The sequence below is a fragment of the Panthera uncia genome, chromosome C2 (genome assembly GCF_023721935.1).
Source record: "Panthera uncia isolate 11264 chromosome C2, Puncia_PCG_1.0, whole genome shotgun sequence".
Taxonomy (NCBI): Eukaryota; Metazoa; Chordata; class Mammalia; order Carnivora; family Felidae; genus Panthera; species Panthera uncia.
The window spans coordinates 21334302-21341980 of record NC_064810.1 but is presented as its reverse complement, the minus strand read 5'-3'; the positions used below and the strand labels follow the sequence as shown (position 1 = coordinate 21341980).

Here is a 7679-nt window from a genome sequence, read left to right as displayed (position 1 = left end):
CTGTGTGACAGATTTCTGTTCCTTGTGTAGGGAACAATAGTTTACTAATTACTTTTTATCTTACCTACAAAGGCTTATAACTGTCAATTGCAAAAGATTTCAAGGGTGACCCAAATAGTCTTTAAAGATAATACTTAGGTCAAATGAATGAGTGAAAATTTGCAGAGAGAACAGAATTATCTCAATTTTGTTATGTTAAATTTCAGAGTGAATACAGTATGTGAAAAAATGAATTTGTATTATTAAGTAGAACATTTAATAAAACACTATTATACAACATTCAATAAAGCATGTATGTATGTATTTAAACACGTATGTCTTCATAGTCAGTGGTTTCTTTTTTTAACACAATATCAATTGTTGGTTTTATTAGTATCATAGTATAGTTTTAATGCAAACTACATATAAACACAATTGTTATTCACACACTTATCCTGTGAAACAATATGTGAATATCAACCTTAAAGCACTTATAAAAATGAAAATATATAAAATATCTTCCTAAATTAAGTCCAAGGACAACATACACAAAGCAAAAATTTGAACTCGTCAGTAATCACATCAAATATGGACAGGCTGACTGAGCAGGGAAGAATGATTCTAATTTTAAAATTACATAGTTCCAGGTAAAATCATGCAATGCCACTATCTTTGTATTCTGCACAGATTCCCAAGGCAAACACTGCTTCCGGCTTTCTGAACCACCAGAGACAATGACCCACCTGACCGACTTATCATAGTCCTTTTAGTCTTCTTTCCTGATAGGTCCTTAGGTTCCTTGGAAGGAGGCATATGGATGGGTGTCTTTGGAATTGGATTATAAAAAGCTCGCTCTGGATCAGAATTTCCACAGTGAAACTCTGTAAGATTTCCATCGGCATAGCCACAGCTGTTTGCAGCTGGACAAGGTTTATTTTTTTGCATTTTCCAATCATTCTTTAAACTTTTTTTCTGCTATTTCCTTTTTTTCTGTGTAATTCAGCTTGCCTTGGTTTTTCTTTTAGCCTTTTCTTCTTTCTTCTCACATCCTTCAGCATTTGTTTTCTTTAATCATTCTTGATATTTTTCTTTGCCTTTTCTTGGAAATGTTCTTTCCCCAGTTCTTCTGCTGCGTTTTTCTCCATTTCATTAATTTTTTTGGTTCCCTCTCTTTTTGGTTCTGTTCATTCTAAACCCATTCTCTATGTTTTTCTTCAGCAATTACTTTTCTTTTTCAACGTTCTTCAATTTCTTTTCTTTTCTTTTCTTTTTTTTTTCTAGCCACTAATTTAATTCCTCCAGTGCTTTCTGTCGCAGATGGTCTCGTTCCTCTTTTTCTTTGCCAACGAACCACAGTTCCCATGGTGTCAGGAGGCTTTCTGGTAGGTGCACCTGTTTCTGTTCTTCTCGGTTGTCGTCTGACTCAACCACACTGGCGTACCGCTGTAACTCCACTCCTTTCAGGCTCGCCACCTTAGCCTTTGAATCATGAGCATCTTCATCCAGGTCTTCCTCATCCACCCTGTCACCATCATTGTAGTCAAAAGGGAAGCTCTGCTGGCCAAGGGGAGACAGCGACATGGTGGAATCACTCAGCTCAGTAGCGGTGAGCAGACCATCACCATCTTCAGCCCTGCACCCGGCACTGCTGTAAGGACCTGGGCCTGTAGCAACCAAGAACCACATATCCGTTGGGGGCAAATCAGCCCCACAGCCTGGCTGCCGACATCTGGCCCATCCAAGGCGGGCAGTGGTCTCTTAATTAGAGTGGTAGGTAGATTTCTCACAGCCATGACTTGATAAAATTATCACAGTAGGTCATCCAAATGTGTTTGAACATACATTTTAGATTTTATTTTTAGTGTTTATCCTTCTCTTTTTCCTTTGAAAATCTAAAATTCACATGTCACATAACTTCTGGAATTCAACCATCTTTTTGTTGCCAATCAAAATGAGGCTTATTTCTCTCTATTCTACCCATTGCCTAGTTCTCACTTTCAGTATAGGTTATCTAGAATTTTAAGCCAAAATTAGAACTTATAATAATATTGCACTGCAATATCAACTTTTGACAGTAATTCTTACATTTAATAAAAAATTGATTAAGACATATTTCAATATTATGTCTTACATTCTCACACTACCTTCCTGGATTTGTTATCATTCTTGTTTTTCTGGGTCTAACTTTTGAGTTGTTAATTTTTTAGGGCTAGTTATAATCTAACTTCTTGTGTTATAAAAATTACATTATTTTATTCTAAAATGAATAATATTTGGTTGCATGTCTAGTACTACATTCAAAATTACATCCCTCAGCCCTTTGAAATAATTGCCATGTTGTCTTCAGTATCTCTTACTGTTGATGGAATGTCCAATGAATTGTATTTTAGAATCTTTTCCTTTCTAATGTCCTTAAGGCTTTCTATCTTTTCTTTGGGTCTTGAAATTTTACCACTTTATCTCTATTTGTAAGAGGTGGTGACTTTAGTGTAAGAACACCCTTGACCCTTTACTGTTTTGTATTTCCTTCCTTAAACTCCTCCCACTCACCATCAGGTACAACTCAAAAAGTGGAAAATTATCAGAAATGGATGCAAGGACATGCTGTTAAGGAAAAGAGATACTGACATTATTTTGATTTGAGGACATTGAGAGAAGTCATGGCTAATTTTGAGGATATCCATATGAGATTTATTCAGCATAAGGGAATAGAGCCAATAATTTTTATGCTGTCCTTCTTCCCTTCATTACTTCTCTATGTTCCCTGAAGCCTTAGAGAAAAATTAATTCCATTAAATAAGATTAATACCCTAACCAAAATATTATATCATGTGTAAATATTTTTCCAAATAAAACTTCTAGGTACAAAGACTAAATAAACTAAGTCACCAAACCCAAAGATGAGCTATAATCTCAGAAGAAATTATTTTAAAAAACACCAAATAAAAGATACATAGACTCCATAATAGAAGAGAAGCAATTTGGCTTATGGTGCATAACAAATTAGCAATTATTATTATTTTATGGAAATTAACTCATCACCAAGAGTAACTTGTGGTTTTGATCTTTTTTCATCATTAAAAAAATTTTTTTAATGTCTATCTATTTCTGAGGAGACAGAGTGTGATATGGTGATGGTCAGAGAGAGAGGGAGAGACAGAATCTGAAGCAGGCTCCAGGCTTCGAGCTGTCAGCACAGAGCCCGATGCAGGGCTGGAACCCATGAATCGTGAGACTGTGACCTGGGCTGAAGTCAGATGTTCAACCAACTGAGCCACCCAGGCACCCCTTTCTTTTGTCATTATTATCTGGTAATAAGAACAAGAGTCATTACAATTTTTAGCTGCATTTAAATTTTTTCTATATGCTAGCACTACATATTAAATTATCTCTCTATATATATACATATATACATGTATGTCATTCATATATATGTCATTCATTTATATGTATATATATTCATAATGTGATAGTGCTATACTTAGAAATCAGATATAAATGAAATGAAAATCCTACTATGATATGCTCATTATTTAAAGCAAGAATCTTCAGATGTGATCCAGGTGGTCCCAAATATTCTTTCAGCATGTCCATGAAGTTAAAACTAGTTCTTTTTTTAAGTTTATTTACTTTATTTAAAGAGAGAGAGAGGGAGAGAGAACAAGGGAGATGCAGAGAGAGAAGGAGAGAGAATCCCAAGCAGGCTCTACACTGTTAGCATAGAGCCCAATGTGGGGCTCAAATTCATAAACTGTGAGATCATGACCTGAGCTGAAGTCGATTTGGGTTGTCAAACAGACTAAGCCACCCAGACACCCCTAAAACTACTTTTATATAAATATTAAAACATTATTTGCACTATCCACTCATTGTTGTCATATTTGCACTTTGACAATTTTCAGATACAATAACGGACAGCAGATTGAATGCAAATGGATTGAATGCAAGTGTATATATGAGAATCCCAGTCTTCCTTTAAGCTAGACATTAAAGAGATTTGTAAAAACTGTATAACAATACTATGTTTTCCTTAATTTTATTTTGTATTGGAAAATGATTACTTTCATAAAGTTATTTATGTTATGCAGTTAATGTATTGTTATTTTTTTTTAACGTTTATTTTTGAGACAGAGAGAGACAGAGCATGAACGGGGGAGGGTCACAGAGAGAGGGAGACACAGAATCTGAAACAGGCTCCAGGCTCTGAGCTTCAGCACAGAACCCGACGCGGGGCTCGAACCCACGGACCGTGAGATCATGACCTGAGCCGAAGTCAGACACTTAACCAACCGAGCCACCCAGGCGCCCCAATGTATTGTTATTTTTAAAAAAAATAGTTTAAAATAATTTCAGTTTAAATTGTATAGATGGAATTAAAATTATGGAGGAAAGTATTTGGTGGGTCTCAATAATTTTTGAATATCTAACATTTCTCTAAAGAAAATGTTTTTGAATTTTTGGACTACTTGGAAATATATTTAATAACAAATTCATTTATATAAAAATACCTTACCATCCAATAACTATTCCAGCTGCTAAGTAATATCACATACCTTACCCCTTACCCCCCACCCCCCCACACACACACAGGTGCTCCTAACTTATTGGAGTTTTTCATCTAGTTTTTAAGGACACAGTATGGTTAGGAAATGCATGAGTAGTGTTAGAATTAAAAAAAGAATTATTACATATTCAGAAAAAGATTAATTTTTAAGTAATTAAATAAGAAAATAACATTGTTGGGATGCCTGAGTGGCTCAGTCAGTTGAGTGTTCGACTCTTGATATCAGCTCAGGTCATGATCTTATGGTCATGGGATCAAGTCCCACATTAGGCTCTGTGCTGAGCACGGAGCCTGCTTGAGAGCCTCTCTGTCTCCCTTCCTCCCTCCCCCCCCCCATCTTAGGCACACTCTCTCTCTCAAAATAAATAAACATTAAAAAAAAGAAGAAGAAAATAGCATTAAGAAATTTTTTTTTACATTGGCATTGAAGAAATGAGATCAAAAGTTATAGAATTTAAGTGAAGAATAGTTTAATGTCTCATTGATAAAGCCTTTATAAAATCTAAGTAAACATTTGGTAGAAAGTTTTTAAAAATGGAATAAACATTGGAAGATCATTCAAAATCATCATTTATGAAGGCTAAAAACACTGTTGAAACTTACAAGTGAAACAATGAGTTCAGTTGGAGCCTGTTTACATAAGTCAAACAGTGTGTAGAGTGTTTAGCTGTTTTTATCAAGGTCATTTGGCAAATTACTATGGAAGGACTAAGACTGAGATTCTCATAATGTCCAATCCAAGGTTTATTCTACTACAATGCATCATTTTAGTATTCTTTCACTGTTGCATTTGGTTTGCTATGAATGCTGCCAATCACAAGTAATACTCTAGAAGAATTTACACATTTGGAATATATAATTCTACAATTACACATGAATTTCAGTGAAAAAAAGAAGTTACACTGAGGACTATAATCACATATATAGCAAAAAAAAAAAAAAAAAAAAAAAGAAATTTGGGAGCTGCTAAGAATATTGAGTAATTTAATCATGTCATGAAAACTGTCAACAATTTACTTCTCACTATGTCATCATTGAAACTAATCCATATACTCATTTAACAAGAAAAATGAAAAAAATTCAGTGCATTCACTGGTGCCTATGTTGGTTTATGACTCTTGGCAAGGAATTTCTGGTTTTACCTTTGGCATTTGAAAAGCCTGAAAGTCCACACAGCTTCCAAGGGCTGTAAGGAAGTCTTCTTAAGTAAAAGCACACCAAACTGAATTCAACAACTATACTTGAACCCATCAAAGAACTGACATCAAAAGGCAAATTCCCACCCCAAATTCTGGAGAGATAAACCAATCCAGAGATTCATAGCCAGCAGTTGCATACCTGGAGTAGAAGCCTCTGGAGCCATAACCAGGTAGGAATAGTTAAATGATAATTTTGATGAACTCCTAGAAGTTGAGAATAGAACAGATTGAGACTGAGATTCACCTGGGGGCTGCAATTTCAGGGGGTCCCTCACAATTTTGTAGATTTTTACCTCCAGGAAAATCATTCAGGTTCTCTTCATAAGATTTGAGAAGATCCCTTTATGCCTCTGGCAGAAAGAGGGTAAAGCAATCCTTGTGAATATGTCCAATGCTGTTTGATTATAAGTGTCTACTATTGAGGTGGCAAGACTTTACTGGCATTGTCCCAGGGACTTGGGCATTCATTTCTTTCCAGTTCTCTCGGTCTTGTTGTCTCACTAAAGAGAGAAAAAAGTTATACCACAAGCAACACTGGTAAGTTTGGTCACAACCAGAGATACAGGTTCACTAAAAGACTGAAAACTAGAAAATCTATATGATTTTCCCCACTCCACATGTTACCCTGATATCAACAACAATGTAATAATAGTGAATCACACCTGAAAAAGCTGCAAGACTAAGACTCTCAGGGAAGAACCAACAAGAAAAGCCAGAAGTCAAGAGGGGAGACAAAAACAAGGCACCAGAGGAATTTGAAGCCACCAATAAGTAGTGCAAGTCCTAAGTGGAGGCCAACATAAATGCATACACCAGAGACCTGTTTATTTGGTTTTTATTGCTATAATTGTTGCTTATTATAGCAATTGTTATAATTGCTATAATATTGCTTATAATTGTTAAGCACTTAACAAAAGAATATCAAAATGACTAAGGATGGAGTTGAGGGTAGGGGTGGAAATGGAAAGGGGACTTGATAGAAATACACAAATCCACTCATAGATTTGTCTTAAATACCACTATTTCAGTAAATGGTAGTTCAAGAAGACAAAATATTAGTAAATATATAGTTGACTTGAACAGTCCTTCAACCAATTTGATGTAATAAGCATTTATGGAATAATAAATCATTGAATAATTAAATGAATAGGAATAAAATAAATATGTTGCCTATGAAGATTTCCAAATTATGTATGTAGACAATCTGTCTTAAAAGGAAGTGGAATTTTATTTCTCACTTATTTATTTTGTTTTGGTTTATTTATTTATTTTGAGAGAGAAAGAGAGCAAGCAGGGGAGGGGTAGAGAGAGAAGGAGATAATCCCAAGCAGGTTCCACACTGTCAGCGCAGAGCCCACAAACTGTGAGATCTCATGGGCTCTATCATGACCTGAGCCAAAATAAAAAGTCGGATGCTTATCCAACTGAGCCACCCAAGCACCCCTATTCTTCATTTCTTAATTGTGAGCTGAAAACAGTGACTTTCTTCTAAAAAGTACAGTGTAGAAAAGACAAGGGTGGGTATAACTTGTCAGCAGAGATACTTACTTGTTGTTATTGGTATTATTATATTTTAATATGTATTTTTGTCTTTTCCTGTATTTTGTTCTAATATATCTCCAATTCTTATACTTCTTATACTCTATTTAATTTTCTTACATAAGTTTTTTGGCCAGAACTGACAGATCCATGTTGAACATAATCATGAATAATTAAATTATTTCCTTTTTTTAGAGCAGTTTCAGGTTTGCAGCAAACATGATGGGAGAGTACAGAAATTTCCCGTATACTCCTTGCCCCCCCCCCCCGCCACCGCCGCAAAGCCCTCCTCATAATGATAAACATCACTTACCCGAGCAGGATACTTGTTATAATTGAACCTACAAAGACACCTCATAATCACCCAAAGCCCATAGTTTACTTTAGGGCTCTCTCTT

At 35.3% G+C, this 7679-nt stretch overlaps 1 pseudogene; it reads right to left on the bottom strand.

The window, feature by feature from the left end:
• Positions 1–645: 645 nt before the first annotated feature.
• On the bottom strand, positions 646–1665 carry LOC125921519 (coiled-coil domain-containing protein 34-like; annotated as a pseudogene).
• Positions 1666–7679: the final 6014 nt, after the last annotated feature.